We start from the raw sequence: 12,543 nt of genomic DNA on the forward strand, positions 1-12,543 counted from the left end.
TGCCATCTTCTATGACCTGACAGCAGAAGAGTGAGTAATGAAATTGGTTTGGCTACACAGAGACCCTCTGGAGCTCAGCCTCTCCCTGCCAGTGTGCTTGCCAAGATTCAAGTACGCCATGACATGGTACAGGGTGTAGTGTCTGCAGGGGAGCTGAAAGGCAGTGAGAGTGTCCTCAGACAGGGGGAAGGTTGAAGTGGCCAAGCAGAGAGGTTTCTTCATGACGTTCTGCATCCCTCTGGACCTACCCTCCATAGATATGTTTGGGGACTAGGGGGCTAATAACTTCTCTTTTTACCCCTTCTATATGTGTTTGCGTTTGTGTTTATGTTTTCATGACTGGGGCTAGTATGCATGTTTAGAATTATTAAGAATATTTTTGTGTGCAAAAGTTAATCAAGCTCATTTTAATAAATTTAGGAGATATAGGGAGTATTAGGAAGACAAAAATACATTTCCCACCACCCACTATCCAGATATAATCCTTTTCACATTTTCGTTTATGCCGTGCTGTCATTTTTCTATGCCGCACTCTAGAGCTAGGCTTGGTGGGCAGCCCACGCAGCTGCTCGGCAGGTTCTTTCTATCCTAGCACCAGGTACATGTCAGCCCTGCAGGCATGCCTTTTCTCTCACTGATGCACATCAGCCTGTCCTCTGGCAAATGGAAGACAGGAAGAAGGGATAAGGGCAGAGAAGAATGGCAAGCCAGGAAGGGAGGAGGTGTGACTTCATTGAGCCCAACTCGGCTGTAGGGCCCAATGTGAAAGACTGTGTTACTCACACCTGAGGGGTAGGCACTGAGCATCCCCACTGCAGTGGGCTGGGAGGCACCTGTTTATCCTTTCCTTCAACACATTTGTTGGTCAGCTACTACATGCTAAGCACGATGCTGTGTTCTAGGGACACAGAAGCAGAGTACCCAAATGATTTAATTGTGGTTGACACGAGTATTCTGAAAGGGGGTGTGGGCTGTTAGGAGGGTATAAAGCAGATGTTCTGACCTGGTCTTAGGGTCAGGTCTGAGTACGCAGAGCCCTTAAAAACTTGGCCAACCTCGTCTCCTGCAAGTGGTGAGGGTGAGGATGGCAAGGGTACACAGGGCTACTATCTACTTAAAGTCACTTTCAAGACTCAGAATCTGCTGGCTGGTGGCCTTTGGCCTGGACCCATGCGAATTGGGTAGTTTTTCCCTTTTCTTTCCTCTCCTTCAGTCACTACTAAGGAGTAGGAAAGTCTTGGCCCTGCTTCCTTGCTGAGTCCAATGCTGAGTGACAGAGACTCAAAGGAGCATGTGGTGCAGCCAGCAAGGCAAGAGCTCTTGCTCCAGTCAAGTGTCGCCCTGTTGAGTAGGCTTTCCCACATTCCAGCTCTCCTGGTGGCCCAGCCTATGTGGTTTTGAGCCTCACCATCAGCGTCTGCCCTTCTTGGAGATCTCTCCTTCCCATTCCACACCCATGTAAGTGCTCAAGCCCTGGTGAGAGGATATCAGCCTTCCCTCTGTTTCAGGAGACACTGGAAAAGAGGGTCTAAAAGGCCAGGTGTCCAGGGCCAAGCCTGACTCATTTGGGAGCCCCAGGTGGCAGAATGAGACCTCTTCCTAGTCTTGCCCATTCATCCATCCTTTGTGGAAAATGCTGAAGCCACACAATGGTTAAGAACAGACCGCTGTCCCAGGTGGCTGGGGTTTGAATCCTGGCTGTGCCACTTACTAGTTATGTACCCTTGGGCAAGTTACCTAACCATCCTAAGCTTCATTGTCCCACCTATAAAATGGGGATGGCAATGCTAGTACCTATGTCATTGGATGGTCACTAAGACTAAATGGATGAATGCTTGCAAAGTGCTTAGAATAATACTTTGCCCAAAGTAGGGATAAAGATGACCTCTTTGTAGTTTTGCTGTCTTGCAGAGTGACAGAAAAGGCACTACGACCTTGGTCTTTCAGTCACAACTTCAGTCTAGGTTGGTGACTAAGCATAAAAGCTTGAATTTAAATCTGCACTTTGGCACTTAACGGTATATGATGACTGTATGACCTAAAGCAAAAACTTAACTTATGGCAGCCTCAGTTTCCTGGTCTGTAAAGTGGGAATGATAATATCTATCTCATAGGATTATTAGAATAATGCATGTAAAGTGCTCAGCATGAAACTTGGCACAGAGTAACACATGTTCATTGTCATTGTTATGCCAAAGGTCTTTCACAGTACCAGGTTGCCGAAGCTGGCGCCCAGGTGGCACTCACTAAGGAGGCCAGGCCAACCTAACCCCAGGGGTCACCAACCATCTCTGTGCCTGTTTGGCTGACTTATTCTTCCCCTCTAGTCTCAGACCCTCTGTGCCTGCTGTGAAGGCAGCCTGACTGGCTTAAAATGGAAATGACCTGTCAGGGGCCTGGCTGGACTACAAGCACTTCAGCCTAACAATGAAAGAGATGCCAGGTGGCGGTGTAAAGGTATCACTCATTCTCCCTGCCCGAGGGGGAAAGCATGGCTTTCTCTGTGTTCTTCCTTAGGCTGAGCCAGGTGGGAGACCCAGCTTCTTTGGAGGTTGTTTCTGGAGTCCTTTTGAGATGGTATTTTTCCCCTCAGAGGCTGTCACAGAATGCCTACTTCAGCAGTTCTCCAGCCTGGCTGCCCATCAGAGTCTTCACGTGGAGAGCTGCACCCCTGACTGCTTTGTTGGTGGGGACAGCGTCCTGGACACTGACGTTGCATTGAAGATCTCCAGGTGATTCTAATGAGAACACCTGCACCAGATACTGTGTAAGGTGCAGCAGGTGATTCTGAGACACTTGGACTGAAGTTCCTGGGCTCAAGAGACACCAAGGCCAGTGGGAGATAGGACAGGTAATGGAACAACAAAAAGGTGATGGGATGTACTCTATGACAGGGGTGTAAAAGTCTACCTGGGTTGTTTCAAAGAGGAGGTAGCATTTGAAAGTGAATCACCCATGTAGTCAACATTTGGGGACTATTTATTGAGCACTCACTATGTATCTCAGACAGTTCCAGATGTTGGAGATATGGCGGTGACGCAGAGGAAGTCCATGTCCTCCTGGAGCTTCCATTCTAGTAAGGATGTCCCATGAAGAGTCCATGGGAATTTGATATGTATGGAAGCAGGAGAAAAGTACTCTAGGGAGATGGAGCATCATGAGCAGATGGCAGGAAAGAAGAGGGCTTATTTTAGCAGTGACGTTTGATGTGGCCAGAGCTTTGGCATGAAATACAGAAGTGGTAAAAGATGAGAAATGAGACCTGATGATGAGAGTGGGCACTTGCAGGCCCTGTCCAGGAGATGGAGTTAATCCTGATGACAGCCAGTAGCAATGTCAAGGTTGTGAACAGAGGAGTGACTTGATCAGATTTGTGTTTAGGACAATGACTCTGGGGGCAGTGCAGAACAAGCTAGCCCACTGGCCCATCCTAGGTGGTTCTTTCTCGTGAACCTATCTCAGTCAAGGTCCTAAAGTTCTGGTTTCCTCTCAAGGAGGGGGGCTTACATGAGGCAGGGTTTGTAGGCAAGGAGCAATGAGCAAGTGGCCACATGTTGGTTGCACTCTTCTAAACCTTGTACAGATAGGAACTTATTTAATCTCCACCACACCCCCTTAGGTATGCATGATTCTTATTTCCATTTGAGAGATGATGAACCTAAGACTCAAAGAACTGAATCCACTTTCCCGAGGTCATATAGCTGGTAAGTTGCAGAACCAGGATTTGATCCCAGGTGGTCTACACCCATAAGCATTATGCTGTACTAAATACCTATTGACTTCAAGAACTCACAGTCTTGAAGGTGTGCCGTAGGGGCATCTTCAAAATTCCTGTGCTTCCAAGAAGGCAAGTGTCATTTAACCTCATTTTGAACTTGAGGCTTGTTCCCTAGTGGGGAAAAACTCCCACTAGGGCAAGACTGGCCCTGTCCTGTTGGTACTTTCAGGCTCTGACCACCCAAGTGGGCTTGAACAGCACCCTTATCTTGGTTGGCTTCTCCCCAGACCAATCTGGGGCAGTTTGGGAGAATATAAGAAGGATGTATGGTCTTTCCGAGCAGTTCCCGGTACAAAGGAGGGTATTCAATAGATTGTTAGAGGTTGGATGAACAAACGAATGAACAAATAAGTGGGAGGTGCATTAAGCTGAGCACCCTCGGCAGCTCTTGAGCATAGTGGCTAAGCATGAGCTTTTGTGTCAGTAAGGCCTGCTCCAAATCTAGGCTTGACCTATTACCAGCCAAGTGACTGACCTAGGCTCCCCCGTCCCTTCCAGGACTCTTTGACAGGTTGAGATGACAGAGTATAAGCTAGGATGGTCTGTGGCAGGCAGTGAGTGCTTAAGAACTGGTAGTTTGTATTGACTTTCTGGAAGCCACTCTGAGACGCTAATAAATACTCTGGACAGTCACCCCAGAATAATCCACCAAGCTGCCCAATTGTTCGTGTAAGATCAAAGGTTTTGAAAACCTCTGAAGACACAGACCTGACATTTAAGGTCTCACTCCAAGTGTCCTTACTGGAATGATGTTGGCCGCAGGGTGGTCTTTTCTCCCTTCCCTACTTTACCTTTCCAGGTTCTGCACATTGGGAGGGGGCAGTTTGGAAGGCTTCAAGGAGATTTGGGACAAGAGGAAGGGTCCCTTGCTATCCGGCTCCTCCACCCTTTCCTTTTCTCTGCCAAGGCCAGAAACTGGGTGGATGAGGCTGAAGAAGCTACCAGATTTTTGCCAGCTTAGCCTGGGGGTGGAGGTGGACAACAAGAGTCAGGGGACAGCAAGGAACACCAGCTGTTGAACGGCCGCTCGGTCAGGCGTGGGCTGGGGCCTCCACAGCCATCTTCTCCTTCACCTTGTACATGAGACTGCATGTATTGGAGGGGACATTAGCCCCATCTGCAGATGAGAAAGCAAAATAAGAGAGGGGGGAAAACAAGGCTCTGAGGCCCGGAAGTGGTCAAGTCATGAATGGAACTCCTGCCCATCTCACTGCAATGCCCTTATTCTTTCTTTCCCATCATCTTGCCTCAAAAGAATGCACGGCTCCCAGGCTAGCTGAGCTCAGCCTTGTCCTGCTGGTGGGCACGTGTGAGCGGAGGGCCTCAGACACTCAGGCCTGGGTGTCCACCTCCTGCCTCATTCAGGTCTCAGATGAGCTGCGTTGGGAGCAGCAGCCACCCATCCGGAGGGGGCGGTGAAGCCGCAGCTGAGTTTATAAGAGCAAAAGATGACTCCAGCTGCACAGGAAACTCAGTAACCCTGATTATGTGTTTATTCTTTCCCTTCCCTGCCTCCTACTCCCTCCCTCCCACCTCCTTCCCCTCTTTCTTCCTGCCTCCTCCCTGTCTGCCTTCCCACTTCTATCTTCTCTCAGAGTTGCCTACCAAGAGCTGCCCTCCACCCTCATCTCCTCTTTTCCCAGTGTTAGCCCTAGCCTAGCCGGTTTGGTCTAGATCATTCTTGTCTACTACCTCTGAAAGTGGGAGATGCTCAAGCAGCACACAGAGGCCTGAGTCTCCTCCTTCTGGTAAGGAGTCATCAGCTAGAGGAGGCCTTAGAAATCAGCTTTTCTGAACCTACTCTCCCTTTTTTATAGGTGGAGAAACTGAGGCCTGGAAAGGAGATGGGATTGTTGGTAAAACAACTGTAACAGAGGCAGAAGTAGAATCCAAGATGCCCAAAGCAAGATTCCAGGGGGCACCACTGACAAAATGTTGGGGCCAAGCCTCCCCGATAAAGTTCAGGATGGACTAGCACCCAGCCAATCCCTTCTGTTGGTCTAGAATCCTAGGGCCACAGGCTATCTGAGACTTCAGGACCCACCAAGGTCATCTAGTCCAATCCCTTGTGATTGAGAGACAGAAACAGGGGCACAGTGCCAGGAAGGTCTTTCACTCTGAGCTATAGAGCACCGTGGCTGGCCTGGATAGACTCCAGTGGCGATGACCAATAAGAGGAAGAAGAAGGATTCATGTTGGATGGGAAAGTACTTCCTGCTAGCAGGTTTTGTGGGCTAGTGGATATTGGCGGACAAACATGGCAGAGACATCTTTTCCAGAGCCATCACAAAGAGGAGAGTCCTGCTGGGGTCCTCAAAATCTTTGTCCCTGGTAGCAGTATTCCTTGTGTCATGTGGGTGGGATGCCTCCTTAAGGGCACAGCCTGAAGATGGAGATGGTATGAGAAGGGGCCTTTGCTCAGCTCGAAAAAAATCTCCATTAACCCAATCTGACACGTTGGTATTAGCTTTTCGTACGCTAAATTACACAAGGATAAACTTGGGGCTGGGAGAGAAACCACACCGATTAGCATCAGCTCCAGACCCACCGCACCATGACCAGGAGCAGACGTTTGTGACGTGGTTCTTTCTTTTCTTAATTCTTCCTTGGACTCTTAATTCCCCCCTCCCCCATCCCCCATCTTTCTGTGGAGTGCCAGGGACACAAAATGGACTTAGCGCATTCTCTGCTGAGCCAACACGAAACCTTTGCAAGCTTGAAAAGGGGGTGGTTGTGGGAGTGTGGAGCCTTCCTTCCCCTAAGGCACTAGGGTTGGGTGACTAGAAGAGAAGGGAGAAAAAGAGGAAACTACCATTCAAGATTTCAGTGGAGAATGAAATTAAATTGGAACTTTAATAAAACTGACTGTATCTCGCCTTGTTGCCAGAGTCCATTCCCAGCCACTGGTCACTGGGCCCTGGGGTCTCTGAGAGGCTACATGCCAAGGGCAACAGAACAAGGTGTATTGGAGGCCTGGGAGCCACAGCTGGAGTTATGCTTTCAGGAAGGGGGCAGAGGACCAGCCTCACCAAGCACCACCTGTGAGCCAGAACTTTGCCAGGCATGTTGCTCTGTTTCTCTTATAGGAACCCCACAACACCATTCTGCAGTTGGTATGATTAGCCCATTTTGCAGATGACAAAACTGCAACTCTGTTAGGTTGAACAACATGCCAAAGACCACAGAGCTGAAAAGTGGTAGAGCCCAACTTCAACCCAGATCTCTTGGACCCACTTCCCCAGGATTCTACCACACTCCATGGCATCTGACAAGTGTCTTTGGAAGGGAATTGATGAGAAACAAGAAGCAATGGAGTACTGTCTTTCTTTTCATGGACCGATGATCACTTTTGGGGACCTCAGGCCTTGCCCAGCCTGAATGATATAGCCCCTCAGTCCCCAACCCATCTGCTCATTTGCAGACCCATCTCAGTTCCTGGGAAACACCTCCCTCATGTTTGATTTAGAGGCACATAAGAGCAGACCTCAGTTTGTCCTTAACACTTGGCCAGGGAAGAAACAAACCTCTGATTCAGACAAAGGAGCAAATTCGAAGTGCCGACATAGCCTAATGGTTCAGATGTTAATCCAAACTTAACAATTATCAGCGCCGAGACCTGAAGCAAGTCGTTGAATTGCCCTGGCTATTCATTCCCATCATATATAATTGGAGTGATCATAGCATCCACATGACAGGATAGTTATAAGGATGACACGGGTTAATCCTTGAAAAGTATTTAAAACAGAGGCTGGCAGGCAGGAAGTTCCCTGTAGATATTAGTGCTCGTATTACTCAATGTCACAAGGAACTCCTGCATCACCAACAACAGCAACAACAACAACAAAGAAAGCCCAGTAGGAAGTCCCAAGAGACCTTAGAACAATTCAGCTAGGACTGGGATTGCCTAGTCTCATGATTCCATATGAAGGAGTATATTGCTCTGGGTAGTCTACTTTACCATTTCACTTAGAACATGGGAACTGTCACACTGAACTGTATGAAATTTTCAAAGCTTGTCCATTTTTGACCCAGAAAAATGGCAATTTCATGTGGTTGAACCTAATAACAGAGTTCATTTTGGGGTGGGTAAGGGCTGGTTCAGCCCCCACTCATTTATTACCTCCTCGGCTGAGGGAGGACATTGAACATATTTGACCCATTTCCAAAAAGAGTAAATAGTTTCTAGTAGGTGCTTCTCAAGTGCTTAAAAACTCTACTGCCTTGAGAAGTTGCAACCTTCCTCCTGGAATCAATTTTGCACTATTAGATTCCTTGATATTTAAAGCCAAGAGGGATTTTAGGGAAAAAAAAACACTTTATATTTAGATGTCTGAAGATGAGTGGTGAGTAATCAAGGATATTGATGGCATTGCTGGAGGTGCTGAAAGCCAGGGGTCATTGGAGATAATGTCTGCAACTCTGGGACAATGCTGAGCCTGTGGAAACTGAATAGAAGGCAAGGTGGCAAGGTCCCTGCCATCTGTGCTCCTTGATGGCCCGCAGATTTATGGAGGAAGCATGGTGTATGTACGGCGTGTGTCCTCCTCCTTCATCTCTACCTAGCTACTTGTTCCGGTGATGTCAATGGTGTGCTACGGTCCCTCTGAATCCCAGTTTTTCCTCTATATGCTCCAAGAAGGACGACATATGTCTTGTCATCGTTGAATCCTTAGCAATTACCACATTGCTGGGCACAAAGTAAGCCCTCAGTAAATGTTTTCTGAATGAATTAGTTAATAAACAAATGAAGCAAGTGGGTTCTGTCTTGCCTGGCAATCATAGTTTCCAGGAAGAAACAATGAAGTCTTATGAAAATCCTTTCCAAGAACTTCAAGTGATTGGGGAATAAATGCCTGAGATTGTCATGGGTGTTGTCTGCGATTGTGGTCAAGGCTCCCAAAAGCAATGAAAGCCTGAGCTCTCAGAGTGATAAAAGCCGCAGAAGAGGAGGCCAAGGGGGCAGAACATGGCCGCTTTGGCGTCCAAAAAAAAGGTTAGTATGGGTCAATAGCTCCACTGAGGGGTGACAAAAAGGGGTTTATCTGCAGGAAGGAGGATTTGATCGGACCTTCCATGCACTGTGGGGATGTGAGGCAGAGTGCACATCTCCTCCCCCGACATCTGTAAAAGCAGAAAGCCTCCACTGTTATCACATTACCCCCAACTACTCATAAGCAGTGAAGCCTTGGGCTAATCACTTACCCTCTCTGGGCCTCAGTTTCTCCATCAGTAACTGGGAAGTGGACAGGCAGTGGTAGACCCCATGATCTCTACAGTTCCTTCCAGCTTTTAAAGTCTGGAATTCAGTCTGGAGGCTAGGCTGTGCTGGCATAACTTCAGAAGGATGTAGACAGCCATAAAAGTGGTGGGATCTCTGGAGACGGAGAATCCTGCAGGGAAGCCCCTCCCCTGGCCCTCCACCTCCGGCCCTCTCCACTGCTGCAGCCACAGCCCTCCCCTGATCTCCTGGGCTTCCCCTCCCCAAACCCCCGCAGCTCTGTCTGGAGGCCCCATTCTCTGACCAGCTTTGTTTGCTTTTAATAAAGTTAATCGCACTCCTAATTTGTATGTAATGAAAAGATAAAAGGGATACATGGGGGCGAACCCTCCACTGCAATGGGAGCAGTCCAGTTCCAGGTCTCCAACCGCCAGCTGCCTCCACGCATGTGCACTCGCACCAGAACCCTGCCCAATGTGGGAGTCTGAGCAGAGGCTGCTGCTTAGTCCCCACCCGGCACAGTTATCCCTGCAGCTCCCCCACAGAAGCCTCCTGGGGCCTCCATGCTCTGCCCTCCCTGTTGCCTGTGGTGGAGGGAGAACATTCCATGCCAAGTCCTGACAGCACTCGGAGCCCACCTTTGCAGTCCTCCTCATCCCCCTCAAGCCGGTCAGTTCCTCAGTTCCTCGTTCTGGAACGTGCACCTACCCGGTCTCTGGGAATACCTTGGCCTCATTAATGAGAACAGAAGGGAATATAATTGGGCGGGGGGTTGATTTGACTCAGTTGTGGGTCTACACTTCAGGCATCGCTCACTCTCTGACACTCTTTGTTTCACAAGTCCCATGCATCTGGTTGGTCATCTCAGGCCTTGGTTCTCATCCCAGGCCTGCCATCAACATGGAGCCTTAGGGTTAGTCCTTTTATTTACCTGGGCCTCAGCCTCCCCATCTATCTCAAAGGCAGGTAAAGAGTTTAGCCTCTGTGTATGGTGGATGAAGAGATGGCTAATTATCAGAGAGGTGGTGGCTACGTCCCAGCATGCTGTAGAAGCTTGGGGACAACAGAGTCCCTAGCCCCTTGGGCAATTCTTCTGGCACCGGCACACCCCAGAGTCAGCTTGCATAGGAAATTGTCCCTTGCAGTGGTGGTTTGAGGCTCATGCCTAACATATCCACAGTACTTGGAAGGTCTGATATAAATCCTTCTTCCTGCAGATGATGGTCAGGGGCAGATGGGGCAGGAACCTTAGGCTACCCATAAGGACTGCTTAGTGACACAATTCAGTGAGGACTATGGCGGGCTTGTTGGCAACAGAAGTCACCTGTATCTCCATTCCTTGTCTCAGAGGCCTTCGTCCCAGGCCCTTGACTGTCCCTAGTAGAGGGACAGTGGTGAGGCTGGTGGGGGTTGGGGATGGCTTAATGTGCTGGGAAGAAGTGAGGCTGCAGAGCAAGCAGCCTTTCCCCTGCCCTCTCAGGCCAGGGTCAGACGGGGCACAGGCTGGGCTCCAGACCCAGATGGGGGTATGGAGAATGCAGCCCCACTGGAGGGGGCTCCCAGCATGGCACGCCTGAGCAGCAATCTGGAAGCTATTGGGCTCGTGCGTTTTTGCGATCCAACTCGAATGCCATGCCCAGTTCATTTCCTCTAAGGAAACACAACCTCAGGGGATAATTAGAGCTTCTTTGCGTACACAATCCCATATTGTTTATCCAACACAAATTAAAAAACGTGGGCCCTGAGAACATGGAGCAAGAGATAAAGGAGACCTCCTCCTCCCCCCCTTCTCCCTCCCAGCTGGATCTCATTACCCCACCCGGCCAGGCCAAGCCCCAGCCCCAGCCTCACCCCCACCCTGCCGGCTCCTGCTCCTCACACAGCCTTTGTGCACCCCCAGACCCAGACCTTCAACATCAGGGCCTGGAATCTTTCCTAGCCTTCCGTGTCTGTCTGCTTAGTGCCCTGTCATGAAAGGTGGCTTTGGGGTAGGCTTCTCTGGTCAATGTGCTTGAAAAGAGTGATCATTTGTCCATGTATCCTTTCAAGGATCCTCCCACTGAGGAACGTGGGAAATGCCAGCCCACAAATGCTACTCAGCATCCAGGAGCAGAGGCAAGGCCTGCACTCTTGGAGGGAGGGTTCGGGAAGGAAAGGCTGGTTCTTTTGGCCATGGCCTTGGCCCTAGGTCCCTTCCATTGCCCAGATGCACTCCACCCAGACAACAGGGAGCCCAGTCAGCCTGGCCTGGGGGCCCCTCCACAAAGCCCAGCCCCGCTTTCCTCAGGCCTCAGCCCAACAAAGGAGGATTCTCCAGTGGGGCGGCTCAGGGCGGGAGGAAGGAGGGTTGTGGGTGGAAAATAGCTTCAGAACCCAAGGTTGGCCATCTCCATGAAAGCCCCATTATTGCTTGGGTCGCTCAGCATGGCCAATTCAGCTCCCCTCACTTCCCTGTCTCCCCCAGGAATAGCTCCACATTCCAATACTGCACAGCCAGCCTTTCTCAACATGGGAGGCAGCGGGTAGTGCGGGCAGCAAGTGGCCGAGGAGGAGGGAGGGCTGCAGAAAGAGAACGCACCTTCCCCAAGCCTGGCTAGCTTACAGATCTAAAATGGCCCCATGGAAGTCAGCTCATCATCATCATCTCTGACCTCCTGGTTTCTCTTGTATCACAAGAGAAAAGCCTTGTGATACAAAGCCTGCTCCCCAGGAGGGCTTTGTTCCAGAGGGACCTTGCCTTGAGTGACCCCCTATCTGCTAGCTGCTAAGCTTCTCTGCCTCCCAGGGCCCGGGGCTGGCAGAGACAGGTGTCACTATTCTGTGCCCTTGATCCCTAACACCTTGATCACAGAGAAGGCAAGGAGGCCAGAAGGACAGATGGACTCTCTCCTGAGGCTAGGCCCTCCCACTCTCCCACAAGCACAGAGCAGGGAGCTGGCCAGTTGGACAAGCAGGGAGTTTGACTTGAGGTAGAATTTTCTCTGGTTGAAGTGAAGAGGAAGTTGTGTGAGCTGAGAACACATTCCCCGTCTGGTCTGTTCTTTCAGCTCTCCTGGTATTTTTTTTTCTTTTGGTTTGTCTCTGAGCTAGAAAGAACATGTGCTTGGCAGATTTTTTATTAACTCTGTAGCGCTCGCTCTCTCTCTCTCTCTCTCTCTCTCTCTCTCTCCTTTTCGCTTGCTTGACAGAATTTAGATTAGACAAAACATGAGCTCATTTCTGCCTGAGAAAAAAATACCACCCCTCCTCCCCTTCCCCCACCTTCTCCTCCTCTTCCTAGCCCCACCCACCTCTGCTCACCAAGAGTTGAGGGCAGACCTATAGAGACATCTTTTCTAAGTCAAAGCTTGGGGTGCTCATGGTCCCCATGCTGCACCAGCAACCAGCTCTAGAGGGTAGATAGCCTCACAGTCTTGTAGTCACAGGCCATCTCCCTAGAGTCTGGGTGGCAAGGGGGACATAGCTCCAGTCCTGAGGTGAAAATACACAAGGTGGACCCTTCTGGGGTTGGCCAGGCCCCTGGCAGCATCTGCATACAGCACCTGGG

General features: G+C 49.9%; 1 long non-coding RNA gene across 2 annotated transcripts in view; it reads left to right on the top strand.

The window, feature by feature from the left end:
* The window catches only part of LOC118607781, a 106,559-nt gene extending 98,022 nt beyond the window's left edge, over window positions 1-8,537 (top strand). For both annotated transcript variants that reach the window (XR_004952815.1, XR_004952816.1), the window contains 2 exons: window positions 2,518-2,851; window positions 5,596-8,537. This is a non-coding gene — a long non-coding RNA (uncharacterized LOC118607781). The remainder of the gene's footprint in view (window positions 1-2,517; window positions 2,852-5,595) is intronic.
* The last annotated feature ends 4,006 nt before the right edge of the window (window positions 8,538-12,543 follow it).

The sequence above is a fragment of the Rousettus aegyptiacus genome, unplaced genomic scaffold (genome assembly GCF_014176215.1).
Source record: "Rousettus aegyptiacus isolate mRouAeg1 unplaced genomic scaffold, mRouAeg1.p scaffold_m13_p_9, whole genome shotgun sequence".
NCBI classification, from domain to species: domain Eukaryota; kingdom Metazoa; phylum Chordata; class Mammalia; order Chiroptera; family Pteropodidae; genus Rousettus; species Rousettus aegyptiacus.